The sequence below is a fragment of the Tamandua tetradactyla genome, chromosome 6 (assembly GCF_023851605.1).
Source record: "Tamandua tetradactyla isolate mTamTet1 chromosome 6, mTamTet1.pri, whole genome shotgun sequence".
NCBI classification, from domain to species: domain Eukaryota; kingdom Metazoa; phylum Chordata; class Mammalia; order Pilosa; family Myrmecophagidae; genus Tamandua; species Tamandua tetradactyla.
In genome coordinates, this window is record NC_135332.1 from 127,883,645 (window position 1) to 127,898,002 (window position 14,358).

Below are 14,358 nucleotides of genomic sequence, written 5' to 3' on the forward strand. Positions count from 1 at the left end.
TTTATATGTTTGGTCTTAAATTTAGTATACTTTTAAATTATAAAACCTCCATATCTCAACTCAGAGTGGTTATCAAAAGGAGCAGTTTATAACTGAAACTGTGTTTAAAAATTTTATATTTAAAGAGCTAACTTCTGAGCACATGACCAGGAAGACTTGATCATAATCTTTTGTACATACTTTTGTTAAAGGAAGTTTTAACACCCTCACCTCTACATTTTGAAAGTTTACTTCTTTCTTTATGTGTTTTTTGGAATCATTTAAATGACAATATGTGTACTACTAATTTTAGTTGGGGTGAATAATATAGAAAAATCAATTTCCATAAACATATTTTAGACGTACTTACACTGAAAAAATCATGCACTTATTAATTGGCATTACTAACGGTACTTGAATGCATTTAGTATCTTTCATGTACCTATTTTTCAAACCAGATATAGTTTTGATTCAATCCCATCTCTTCTATTTACTAACAACAGAATCCTGGGCAAATTATTTAAACTCTCTGACATTAGTTTTCTACTCTGAAAAATGGGTATAATAATATATCAGAGCTGTTGCTAGGATTAAGTGAGAAATTATGTTCAGTGAATATTAGTTCCCTTAATCTAACTCTATTTAGTCTTGTTCTTAATGTAGCAATGCAACCACAGACGTGAATGGCACATTGAAAATAAATGGTCATGGAATATTTTGAGTAGTGTACTATAATTATGTAGTAAATGGGAAAAGTACAGAGAGGATATTGATGTATTTTGCTTTTCTTCAGCAGAGCTGCATTTAAGATAAAGGGGAGTCATTTTATTGAATAATAAAAGCCCGACAATCACTGTGATTGGCTGACAGCCATTACTGCAGTGTAATTCTAAACAGCTTGTTTTTAAAGTTCTTCTTGAATAACTCTTTAAAACCCAGTCATTGCCCAGCCTGGTTGAAGGTTCAAAAAACTCATTTCTAAAGTTAAGTTGCAATATGTGCTGGGGGAAAAAAAATGTGTTAAAATAGCATTTTCTTCTTAAATGATTAGAATAGGATAGTTTTTGACAACAAAAGGGAAAATTTAGCAAACTAAAGTTCAAAGAGCAAATTCATGAATCTTGGAAGAAAGAGATCACATTTGAAGAGATGTTTTTAAAAATCTAAGGTCTTTTACAGGGAAAAGAGTATTTAAGCTGCATTATCCAGCCTAAAATGCTGTGATTTACAAACAGAACGCAACACTGTTCACAAAGTTACCAATCCACTGTGATACATTCATCTTTCACACTCAGCATCTCTAATCAGCAATCCTCAACTCAAAAGTATGTATAATAAGTTGGCAACTCTCCAAAATAAATATTTAATAATACTTTAATAGTAATTTTAAATCCCTTTATTTAAGTTGTGGATTAATACTTTATTTGGCCAATGAATTCTGACTAGAATGTTTGAGAAACATATTTGCTTTTGAAGCACTCTGTAGAGGATGTGGACTTAATTTTCAGAATTGTCTAGGTCAAATCATCTCTGGTGTAGCATTTTATCTTAAAATGTCTACATTGGAAACATTGGGATAAATATCAGGAGCAGCAATCTGCGAAATGCAGAACTGAATTAATTGCTCCTTCTCAAATATAGGGATACCAATTAATTCCACACAACCTAGATCCGAAGGAGCACAGGGAATGTGTCCTGGTGTTTGCACAAAAATGTATTGCACAAATTGAAGTGTAGCACAAAAATGAAGGAGGAGGAGGAGGAGGAAGGAGAAGTATAAGAAAGAGATGTACTCCAGGGCCCAGGAAGCTGATTCTTGAGCAGACAGCAATAGGAGAATCCCAACGCATTCAGCAATTGGCGGATGGCATCTTTGTTCAGGCGATAGGCATCCTAAGTCAGATGCTGGGTGGAGAAATCCCTTTCTCACCCTCACCTTCAGAATCCTGGGCTCAGCCACCTGGACTCCCGCGGGTTGCGCCGCCGCCTCACTCCTGCCTCAAGTCTCCCCCTCTCAACCGCCGAGTGCTCGCTCCCTCCCAGCAAGCACTCACACAATGGACTCACTTGTTTCCCCCGCACCTCTCTTTTGACTTCCAGCTCCAAGCCAGCAACTTGTGCAAGAGTCAGGTAGGAGGCTCTGCCGTGAAGCACGAACCCGAGGAGCCTTCCAGACAAGCTCTGCAGCACGCACGCACAGGCAGACAAAACAAACAATGCTTGGCCCACAAATGAATAAATTAACGACACCCACGCCCACACCCATCGCCTCGCAACCCGCAAAAAGAAACCCAGAATGGGGCGTACCAAATGAGAGATTTTGTTATGTGTTTTTTTTTTCAAACTGCAAACACTTAACCCTGAGGACGGATTAAGAGGGGCCGGAGCGTTCTGATGGCAATAAACATTGACGGTGGCTTTGCCCGTGACAACGCCCCCAGCATCGCGTTGAGCCAGGTTCCCTGAGAACCGCGCGGGGAAAACAGAGGTTTGGCGGGGAGAGAACCACAGAGGCGAAGGCTGCGCTCAGGAGGGGTTGGACATGGGAAATTGGAAAGAAAAAAAAAATGAGTCAAACCAGGTTTTAATAGTGAAACTTCAAGAGAGAACCGGATGGGTCCTCTCTCCAGGTAACTAACTTGAAGTGAAAAATAGATGAATACGTAAGGAAGTGCCAATCAACTACAAGTTTGAGGTGAGCAGCAAGTTGGACACCTCCACTCTGGCGTCTGCTCAACACCTCCTTAGCTGCCCGCAGCACACACGCTCCCAATCCAAGGCGGTGGCGACCGTGGCAGCAGCAGCAGAGGCGGCAGCAGTAACAGCAGCAGCAGCGGCCGCGGCAGCAGTAACAGCAGCAGCAGCTGCGCGCCTCCCGCCCAACCCAGCGCGGCTCCCCCTCTCGCCCGCGCCCTGCCCGTCTTGCGTGTGCGTGTGCGTGTGCTCAGCTTCAGCGTGAGGGGCACCTGCTCGTCTGGGCTCACAGCGGAGGCAGCCTCGCCGCGAGCTGCCGCTGCTGCCGCCACTCGTGCCGCCGCTCGCAGGCGCCGGGCTCCCAGCCGCCGCCGCCGCCGCCTCGCCAGCCCGAGTTGGTCTCTGTGGGGCTCCCCCCCTCGCAGCCTCGGTCCTTCCCCGCTGCCTGCAAGTCAGCCTGGCTCCAAGTCACGTGTCAGTGCCTGAGGCAGAGACTGAGAGAAAAAAACGCGCTTCATTCCTTCTTCCACCGCCATACTGTATTTTATACTAAATCTCATTTTTATTCCATCATTTTACTCCCGCTCGGTGAGTACCTTCTCAGTGGCATTCTTGTCCTATTCTTTTTTTTTTTGTCCTTTTTTGTTTTTTGTTTTTTTGTTTTTTTTTCTTCTTCTTTTTTTTTTCCACCTCTTTGATTATTGTTTATATTTGGGAAAACTGGAGGAGCATGGTTTTGAGCCTTTTCCTGAATCCAAGTTTTTCTAGCATGCGATGGTTCTGTAGACAAGGCGCTGTGTCGGGGAGTCCGCGGCGACCGTGCCGGCTGGGAGCGACTCCCAAGTCCAGCAAAATATGCAACTGGTTTTATGGAAAAAGCGATGTGAAATATGGTGCCTATTTTTCCTTTATAAATATAAAAAGCATGTTTCTAACACTTTTTTTGCATATTCTTTTTATAACATTTTTGTATAGGTGGTATTTTACAGCAGTGTTTACAAGTTTGTGGTCTTGCGATATACTGGTGCAAACCACAGAGCAAAGACATTAATTTTCTTTTTTTTTGTTCCCTTTTTGGAAGCCGGTGACAACAAATTCGTTTTTTCCCCCCTGTTTTTGATACCTATTGATAACATGAAACTTTTCTTGCAGCTGGTTACTGGGATCATTTTTAAGCAAAATACTTTTTTCTTCCTTTAAATTAACTATCACTTTTGCACATTTGATTTTTTTTAAGAAAGCCGAGATAATTTTATGATAGATATCCTGATATCTATATCTATATTATCCCTTCTTCTTCCCCCTTCCCTCCCCGTAAATCAATTTTCAAATGATGGCAGTGGAAGGTTTTTCTGACAAAAAAAAAAAAAAAAAAAAATGAAGTGCGGTTTGGTTTCCTTGTCAACGGAGGATGAAGTGAACAGCTGAGCAGCTTGCAGAGAGCAGGTACTTGGTCCCCTTGGAGGCGTTTCCCGGGTTTGCAATGGCAACAGTGGTCCTGGCAAAGAAATGTGTGCGTGTGTGTGTGTGTGTGTGTGTGTGTGTGTGTGTGTGTGTGCGTGTTCGCGCGCGCGCGTCTGCGGGCAGTGTCCGAGCCCGCGGTGGGGAAAGCCGCGTCCGGAGCGGGTGGGGGGTGGGGGGGAGCGCGAAGCCAAAGTCGGTCCCCGGCTTCGGGATTGTTTTCGGATGTGAGCAAAATACCGTCGCTCCCTCCGCTGCGTCCAGGTCGGCTCCGCGGCGGGCGCGCGGGCCCGGGATACCGTTGCCGGCGGGCCGAGTAAGTTCTCTGAGGGCCACTTGCAGAGCCCAGGGGACGAGGGCCGTGGGTATGCGGCTGGCCGTCGGGCAGGCCCAGGCGGCCCCTCGGAGCGTCCAGGTGATTGAGGGAGAAGGGGTAGGGGCAGGATCTTCTGGAGGGGCTGCCTCCTGGCCTCTCGGGCAGGGAGCTGGAGACGTTTCCACATCCTTAAGGATGGCACCAGCCGCCGCACGCACAACTCCAGCTCCTGATCTTCCCAGTGAGTCACGCAGGAGGTCTTCCGGTATAGTTTGCTTGTTTGGACGGGCTTTGCTTTCTGAATGGTGCTATCTTTGGACCTTGTCTTTCCGTGTGGTCTTGCGTTGGTTGTCAGTGACTGCTCACGTCTTCCAGGGCGTGGGGAAATAGTTACTTTCCATGATGGTTGCTTGGGTTTAATATCGAGGGTGAAACTGTTGGCATAATGGGACTACATTCCTAAGGTACAAAGTAACCTTTTATTTAAGTTTTAAAAGGGCAGTGTTTTCCCTCTTTTTCATATCACCTGACAGTGGTTGCAAAGGTCTTCCCCTGAGAACTGGGCACTTGGGGGAGAGGTGTAGGGACGTAGGGACGGAGGATTGTTGGGGGGAGTTATTAGCACAGAAGTGCTCAGTGTTGAATGTATTCTATGGAGTGTAAGCTTCTTTTTCTTTTTTTGACGATTGTACTGTTACATTTCCTGTATCTTCTAGCACTACTTTTGAGAGATTGTCAGTTGGAAATAAGAAGCCTTTTCTGTATTTAACACTGTGACAGAATCTGCTGGATAGCTTGCTAGCCAAATGAATTTCGAAAAGTCATACTTTGGGTGACTGTATTTCAATTTTTTTTGAAGTTTCAATTTTCTTACTATTTTTTTCTTAAATAAAAAGTTCAGCCATAAAATGATTGTGTGCATATATTTTGGATTCCGTTAAAATAAATACAAAGCAATTGGAATAACTTTTTTACTTCTTTTAAGATTTCTTCTAGATTGACAATAGGTATAAAAAGTAACTCCAAAATAAGAAGTACCCATAACAAAAGGGTTAATAGCCTACATTGTGGCATTTTCAAGCAAATATTTCAGTAAGTCTCTAACCTCAGTTAATGAAAAGTATTAAATTTATAGCTTTTGCTCTTTATAGTAAAAGTAAGGAGTCCAAAGAGTCATTATCACTAGGAGATTCAAATTTATTGCAGTATTTAGAAAGCTGCAATATTTTATTCACAGTGGATTCCCTCATCTGAAAGATCCTTGGAAGTTACTGTGCATGTGAGTTGTTTTTATATTCAGGCTAACTTTTCTCCTGTCAAGTAAGGTCTGCTGTATGTATATAAGGAAGATAGTTTATATTATTTATATGTAGACTATCAGAGTTTTCTTGAGCTGCACAATTCTTAGATTTGAAGCAAATATTACTCTATTAAGCCTTAAATTTAGATTTTCTTGTATATGTGTGTGTGTGTGTGTGTGTGTGTGTGTGTGTGATGACCTCATTGCTAAAATGTCTTTCATATGGGTTAAACAGCTAACATTAAACAATAAAAGAGACACTAGTAACATTTTCTGTTTATTATCATTTGTATTGTAATAATGTATGTAACTAGAAATGCTCATTTATTTAAAAAAGCAAGATGACATATGGATATAATAATCCAATATTGGAAGTTATTTAGACCTTTGAGAGAGAGAGAGAGAGAGAGAAAATTTAAGTGATCAAACCTGTGTTTTTAATGAGAGCCACTTTGTTAGTTTGTGTCTTAATACTGGGGCAAAAACCAGCTGTAATGTATGATGTATCAAAATGAGATTAATGCATATGGGGCTAAAAAAGACACTCATGGGATCTTAACTGGGGACAGATAGGTAGGTGTGCTTTTAATTCTATAAGTAAAGATATGCTAAGAACTTTTAGTCATTGTATGCTTCCATTTTATTTAATATCATTTTTCATTATATTTTATGCTAATATTAAATTTCTATTTATTACGTTGTTTTTTCAAGTTTCCTCTTTTCTGAATCATATTGGGAATTCTTTAATTCATGGAACTTGTCATGTGTTTTGTATGAGTTTTTTGTTGTTGTTATTGTTTAAACTTTTGAATGTAGTATTCTAGAGTTAGCACCGTCTACTGGTTTCTCAGGGAAAAATATATTGTTCTTTCATTCACCCGGCAATCCATTCCCATTCTGATCAATTTAATCATGCAAATTATTTTAACTGCTTATTGAGGTGAAAAACAAAGTTTTTGGTTTTATATCTTTTCATTTTTATTTTGCAGGAAGAGAGGGTTTGGGAGAGGATGGGGCTGAGGTGTAGAAGATCCAGAAATTATGTTGGCTATTGGACCAGTAAATGATCTCAAGAATTTTACTATCTGAAATGGTCATAAACTTTAAAGAGCCTGTTAAATTTTCTAGAGTTTTGTATTTGATGCCAGAATTTACATATTTAAAAAGATCTTGGATTACTAATTTAATTTTAAAGCTTCTGTACCAGTTTCAACATTGTAGAGAAAGAAAATCCTACTGGAGTTTTGTCTGAGTCTGTGGTCTGTCCAAGAATATTTGAATGAATACATTTTCACTGTTAAAAATAAATATTTCATTATTTCTTATATTTACCCTTACATAGTATTAAGTATTATTTTTCTCCTTTCTTAAAATGTGTCAAATAGTCACACTGTGGTAGTGTTATATATAAGAGGAAAAGCTTAGAAACATGTATTCATGAAAGGACTCTTTTATGTTGAAAAGTACAAAAAGATGTATTAACTATTTTGTATTAACTGTTTTGAAAAGAAAGTTTATTTTCCCAACTTTTGTGAAAGTCTAGTGGTTAAAAGAGCTACTGTGTTTATTTGTGATGACATTAGACGTGAAAATAAGAAAATAGAAAAATAGGGCACACAAATTTGATATTCCTAAACAATAAACAGTTTCATAGTTAAAAATAACATGCATTTGAATAACTGTTTCTTAAAGAAAATAGTTATTTATTAGGCAGATAGTAAGAAAGGTAGGGAAATGCTCCTATGTCTGTTACATTTTCGAATGCTTTCCACCTGAGTAAGAGTGTGGTCATGCTTTGCTTACTGTTTGTAAGTAACTAATTATACAGTGCAGCAAATCAAATCAAGCTCTACATTTCAAATCTTAAAAAGCTCCATTATGGTAGTAGGATAGACATGAAATGGACATTTAGAATTGCTTGCATGATAAAATGGAAATTGAAGAAAATATTTTATTGCATTTTAATTAATTTATTCTCCTTTCTGACTCTTAAAAACTAGTTTAAGTGGTAATTAACTGTGACTTTAAAAAACACAGTAATTTCTTTATTTCTTTTTATCACACTGCCATTAAGAAAAATCTCTTTTGCCTATAAAAACCTGAGAAAATGATACATTTTATTCTTCTAAATGTTTTTGAAGCTCTGGAAAGTAAATAAAAACTGATTTAAAACATTTTTCCTTATTGTTCTGTAGTTGTTTCTCTTCCTACTCTTCCTCTGCCTTCTTCTATGCTACTTCCAGTGACTTGATTATTCTTGCACACATTCTTTTAGATAGAATTAATTTAGTTAGAATTCAGTTATATTCTTTTTAACTAAAATTTTGTTTTTCACATGACTGTTAGATTTTCAAGAGAGTGTTGGGAGAATATATATGTTTTTTTTTCACAATTTACATTGTAGAAGAATGACTGTGTGTTTTTCTAATTCCTATGTAAATTAAAATAGATGTTTTTTGGTTCTCATTTTATTTCCCATTATCTTGCTGTTTTTCTAGGGCCAAAGCACTGGAAATGTGGAGGTGGGGTGATTTTTGTTCCCCACCCATTTCTAATACCAGAAAGGGCATTGGAATAACTTTGCTCAGTGTTGATTATGAATGTATGCTGGTCTGTCCTTCGAAACTGCTCTTCTGGGGTCAAGACTGCAACAGTTTATTTTTTGGACCATGTACAAATCCTAGTGGAGAGGAGAATTATGGAGAACGTGGAACCTTTCTCTACTTTTCTGAAAGATGTAATGGAACGCATCACAAAGAAAAATTAAGAAATTTTTCTGTTTGTAAATATTTTGGAACAATTACATTGGATTTATCAGTTAATTTTCTTTGGCTTAGAATAAGATAACTGAATAAGTTTTTCTAAACTTAATAGAAATTAGATGTATTTATACATTATCCATGTGTTTGGGGAGAATATTTACACACATTGGGATGACCATATGCTAAGTAATAACAGTAGCAACATTTTTTTTTGAGTCAGTTTGAAAATTAACAGGATGGAGTGGGGGGAAAACTATTTTTTCATTAAATGAAGATGAGAGAGAAACAAAAGGAGGCGTAGCATTTATCGATATGACAAATTTAATATTCTTCCATTTGCTTTTCTCTTCTGTAAATAGGTAGTAAATAAGTAGGATCATTATTTTATGGTTTTGAGGACACGAGCTTAGAGAGATGAGTAAACTTGCTCAGAACCCCAAGGGAAATAAGGCACAAGTGGCAGGACTGTCTGAATCAATAACTCATTTTCCTCTTCTGCACAGAAGCTGTCCCATTTGTGGAGAGGAATTTTTGGTTTGGTTCGCCTAATATAAAACAGTGTCTGTATACTTTCTTTGGAGCACTATTTTAAATGCCTGTAGTTTGGCACGTTTTCACCGGTGAGTAATAGAGCCAAAAATAACAAGTTGGCACCATTGACAAGATGTCACTGATCCCGGAAGACCTTCGAGTAGCCTTATGTCACATAACTCTCCAGGACTATAGGATTTTCTAAGGAGGAACCCAATGTGTAATTAAAGAGATGATCTGTGTCTATACAGGTTTTCAAGAGCCCTGGGAAAAGCGTTAAACACAAATATTTACTTCATAAGTGCAATATGTAGCCCCTGCTCTTCAGGCTTTTGCAGCATGATATGGAAAATTAGTCTTTTGCACAAGGAAAACTAAATGGCCAATTCTTTCATAACACAATGAGTCTATAAATGTAGGTGTCTCTTCTGTCTACCAACACCTCACTGTCAGCAACATCCCTACCCCAAAATATCACTGCTAGGCATATTCGATTGTGACATTTCTCAAGCTCATTTTTGTGTGTTTGTTAATAACATAAACACATAACTGCAAGATGTTATTTTAAGATGCTCTAACTGCAAGATGTTAAGATGCTGTTTTTAATTGTCTCTTCAGATGTGCAAAAAATATCTTCAATTATTAAATAGTTTTCTTAGAACTTGAAGATGCAATTATTTTATTTAGTGAGTACTTTCCAGAAAGATTGGGAAATGTAAATCAGAATTGAAGCAATGTTAATAATGATGGAATGGATTTCAAAGACATCTTGATGATAAATCCGCAAGTCCATATAATCAGTGTATTTGGAGGCTGAGAAGGTAGGAGGAATAAAAGATGACTTTGAATGTTCTGATCTGATAATATTGGAAACTAGTGGTAGAAAAAAGGCAAAACAAGGCAGAATGAGACTATCTAGAGGAGAGACTGATTTGAGTGGGGGATGGGAAAATGGTTCCATTTTGGAAATATCACTAATTCAAAGTTCTAATGTTAATTTTTGGATGAAATAACCAATATGCAATTGGAATTTAGATCTAAAGCTGGGAAACACCCTCAAAGCTAGAGAGAGAGATCTTACAAAACCAACCACATTGAAACTCTAGGAGGGGTTATGTCGACCAACAGCAGAATTTTGAGAAATTTCTTCATTTTTGAGAGTGGGTGTAGGAAGAGGAGGTTATAAAAGAGAAAAAGACGCTTAGGAGCATCTCAGGATAGTATTTGTGTGTGTAGAAGGCAGTGTTAGCAGGGGCAAATGTTGCATGGTTTTAAAGGAAGATGTAGTCCTTGAATTTATGATTAAAGTACCTTAGTTTTAAGAAGAAGTGAAATGAATGAGGCATATTAAATATGAAGAAATGAAGAATTATTCCAAGATTCTGGATAGAGTGTGGTAGGGATCATAAAGATTATTCCTTAGATTCTTGTGTGTGTGTGTGTGTGTGTGTGTGTGTGTGAGTGTGTGTGTGTAGAACATGATCTAAATAGCAAGAAGAATAAGAAGGTTTTTCCTGGATTAGATCAACAGATTTTAAAGATAGTTATATAAAAATAGAAAAGAAAGAACTTCCAGGAAAGTTCTGAAAAAAGAAGCAAAGAGGGGCCAATCTATCAGATATTGAAATATAAAGTTTTTCAAAATAGCATATATTTATTAGCTCATTCTACTGAACAGGCTTCAAAGCAATGTTTTCCAAGCAGTAGTGAGCACATCTATTGCATAAATCATGGTTTCTAGGTATCATTCCCCATATAAGGGAAGCAAAACTCCTTGGAGAAAATGGCTGGTTTTAGCTCACAGCACCTGGATGTCTTGTTGTGCCAGAAAATGATACCCAAAGAGAAATAATGGTCCAAGGAATGGAAACAGTAGTCAGTTTGAAGGGACTCCCAGTTGTAATATTTGGGCCAATTTTGAACATCAAGTGACTATATTAGTTTGTGAAACAATGAAGAAAGTAAAAGCCATCAGTCAGCAGTGATGATGCTATAAATAAAAAAGGATAGTAAAATATATAAGGCAATTCATAATTATATTGGAAAAATTAACCAGTTATTCTGCTTTTTTAGAAGAACTCATCTCAAGCTGATGAGGGACCTCTTTCTTTACCTATTGCAAGCCAAAAAATGTGAGAAATGAAAGAATTAAAGAATTACTTCTACCTTTCAATGAAATAAATGACTCAGGGAAGGATCATGAATGGATGCTAAAATCATTAGTTAAAAGTATTTTTGGTAGTAGCATTATCTTTTGGTGCCCAGATATTATTTCTAGCAGTTACTGTTTTAGTTTCCAGGCTGCTAAGACGAATACCAGGAAATGGGTTAGCTTGACAAAAGATATATATTGGCTCACAGTTTCAGAGGCTAGAAGGCTTATACCTCCCGGGGCCCACAGTATTCTGCTTGACTGGCAATCCTAGAGTTTCTTGATTTTTCTCATGATCTAGTGATGTCCTCTCCTTTTTCTTCCGGGCACCCCCGGACTTCCGGCTCCTCTCCATGGCTTTAGTCCTCTCCACTAATAGATTTAAGACCCATCCTGATTAGTTGACCACACCTTACTAAAAAGAACATCTTCAAAAGGTCCTATTTATAGTAGATTCACACCCACGGGTATGGGGTTAGGATTAGGAACATGTTTATTTCTGAGTACTTTACTCAATCTACCATTGCCACCTTCTTAAATCACTGAATGATCAAACTTAGCATGACTAATCGGAACATTTACATGATGGCTCTCCTAATGTGATACAGTATGAAATATCAATATCATTTGTGACAATTATTTCTAGAAATGTTAACCTGAATCGAATAGAGCCTATATAGACTTAAATTTCAGTTTACAGAAAATACTGGGAAAGAAGAATAGGTTAAACTAAATCATAGGGATATAATCAGACAGTGTAGAAAATGGGACATTCTACATAGAGGAGATCAGACACTTGGCCTGGTCTCTTAAAAAGTCAGTGTCATAAAAAACTTTGTGGGGTGGGGGGACTTTTCTAGACTGAAGAAAACTGAGGAAAGCCATATGCAAAGTTTGACACTTTATCTGATTCTAGTTGAAAAAAAAATAAAGCAGGATATAAAAGGTCAAATTTTGATATAATTGGGAAAGTTTATGTGTGATTTAGGTAATACATGGGTCTAGGAAGTGCATGCTGAATTATTTAGGGATGAATGACATGATGTCTTCAATCTAATTTCATATTATTCATTTTTAAAAGTGTGTGTGTGTGTGTGTAGGCCTGCATAAAGCATATAATCATTTGTTAACAATTTCTGGATCTAGGGAGTGGTTACGTAAGTTTTATTGTAATAGTCCTTGAAAATTTTTGCATATTTGAAAGTTTTTATTGTAAAAAATGCTGAAAATTTATTGGTTATTGCTAAGAAAAATGTATTAGGATTAAAGGCCAAAGTCCAATTGCCAGTACTTAAAGACACATGCAGCCTTAAAGATATGGAGATGGAAAGTAAATGAAGTTTAGTGTTAAATTGTGGAAATGAAATAGGATTTAGCACATTATTGAAGGAAGGGTATATATTTTTAAACCAGGATAAGAGAAATCTGAATGTGTATTCATTTTCTTTTTTCAGGATAGAATTTTCTAACCAGAAGAGACGGTGGTATAATAGGGAGGAGGATAATTACAGTAGCAAGTTTCAGAATGTTCTAAAACAGTTGGTATGATCAATTGTAGTACAAGAAGAGGCTGGTCACATCTTGCTTAAAAAAGGAAGAAAAATGGCTCAGTTCATTAGTTAACTAAGTATTCATTATTTATTAAACATATATTCTGCTGAGCATTTCATCTGTCAGTACTGTGCCACAGGATTGGATACACTGGTGAATAACACTGCTAAGTCCCTTCCTACAATGAGTTTGCCATCTATTAGTAGTTTGTCTGATTTTTCATTAAAGTTTAAGTGAAATTCTAGGCTGAGATTAACTGGTATGGGGATAAGAGCCTGGGGAATATAGTAGGGAATCTGCAATACATAAATCAAAAGATTCTAGAGCCAAAATAAGGGATTTGCCAAAGTTAATAGCAATTTGTTGTCACTTCGGTCAGCACAATTGCAATACTCTCTCCAGCAGTATTTAACAGCTTGTCAGCCAAATGGGACAAACGATCGGGGTTTACTTGGTTAGGAGATAAGCAAAGCATACGTGTTTAAACCAAAGAGCTTGGCTTTCTAGAGGTAATGTATATGTTGTAGAAAACGCCGGCAATTAATCTGTGTTGCTAAGGGGGCAAAGGCAGCTCCAAGAGATGAATGGACTAAGAACTGTTAAGATTTGAGAGCCTGAGGTGAGCATGAAAATTAATAGCCAGTTTACATTTTTTTTTTTTTTTTAAAGGAAAGACAGAGAGAAGGAAGGAAGGATAGAAGGAAGGAAGAGAGGAAGAAAGGGAAACATCTTTTAAACATTTTCTTGTTTTATTGTATTTTGTTTCTCCGTTTTCGTTACATGGGCTGGGGCCGGGAATCGAACCGAGGTCCTCCGGCATAGCAGGCAAGCACTTTGCCCGCTGAGCCACCGCGGCCCGCCTAATAGCCAGTTTACATTTTTAATAGAACAAGAGAGGTGTGAGTATGCAGGATTCTCAGAGGAGAATACTGTATTTCCAGATTGTGAAAGTGACACATATTAAATGGTGAATATTTGTTTTAGAGTATGGTAAGGCATGCACTTACTAAGACAAATGGTACCGATGTTGAGAAATTAAGGAACTGTGAGGCTGAGTGTTAAAGGTATAATTTATTGTAAGATATTGTTTCTTTAATCTATAATGTATGACAGAGGAAAAGGTAGAGAGGAAAACTCTATGACACTTGTAGTGTCATTCCTGGAAGTTTATAATCAATTGTCTTCATTTCCCATGGCTATGACAAATACCGCAGAATGGATTGGAGCAATTAGAGGAATTTATTGGTGGTGTTTTGACTGGCTGGTATTCCCTGGGTTCCTTGGCATTCCTGTCTCATGGTGATGTCCTCTCCTTTTATTTCTGGGTTCTTTTGACCTCTAGCTTCTGCTCTTACACGTGGCTTTCTCCCCATAAATCCTCCAGTAAAGCACTAAGGCCCAACCTCTTTCAGTTGATTCATACCTTAACTAAAAATAACATCTTCAAAAGGTCCTATTCACAATGGTTTCACAGCCACGGGAATGGATTAAAGATTAAGAACACATTGCCGTCCCCCCATTACCAGCGTGCATAATTCAATTTACCACAATGAACTAATCCCAAAAAGGAATTTTTTTTTTCATTTATGACTTCTAGGATTGTTGTCCTTTC

The 14,358-nt window shown here is 37.9% G+C and overlaps 1 protein-coding gene across 2 annotated transcripts in view; it reads left to right on the plus strand.

Moving 5' to 3' along the window:
* The first annotated feature begins 4,433 nt into the window (after positions 1-4,433).
* The window catches only part of RALYL (RALY RNA binding protein like), a 741,752-nt gene continuing 731,827 nt past the window's right edge, over positions 4,434-14,358 (plus strand). The window contains exon 1 of one of the 2 annotated variants that reach the window (XM_077167112.1): positions 4,434-4,549. The gene's annotated coding sequence lies outside the window, so the exon portion shown is untranslated. The remainder of the gene's footprint in view (positions 4,550-14,358) is intronic. The other variant, XM_077167103.1, reaches the window with a different exon arrangement.